We start from the raw sequence: 276 nt of genomic DNA, 5'->3' as shown, positions 1-276 counted from the left end.
GCAAGTCTCGATGTGCTGAGCAATGCACCTAAGCTAGTTACTTATCTGCAAAAGGAAATGAAGGGGGGTGAGTCTCACAGACTCAGTGATCATCAACCCCATGAATAGGGTATAGATGGGAAACAAGTGCAAGACAGAAAATTTAAATAATAAATATATGAGAATGTGTATGCAAACCACATAACTTGAAAGGGGAGTTTGTGCCTTATATGTAAATCAAACAAGCTAATGCATGATAGTCATTTAAATCAAATATCAAACCAATATAATAAAAGA

Source organism: Theobroma umbraticum, unplaced genomic scaffold (genome assembly GCF_002168275.2).
Source record: "Theobroma umbraticum cultivar Fairchild unplaced genomic scaffold, ASM216827v3 scaffold_182.0, whole genome shotgun sequence".
Lineage (NCBI taxonomy): Eukaryota > Viridiplantae > Streptophyta > Magnoliopsida > Malvales > Malvaceae > Theobroma > Theobroma umbraticum.
The sequence above is the reverse complement of the archived record's forward strand: the minus strand, read 5'-3'. Positions refer to the sequence as shown.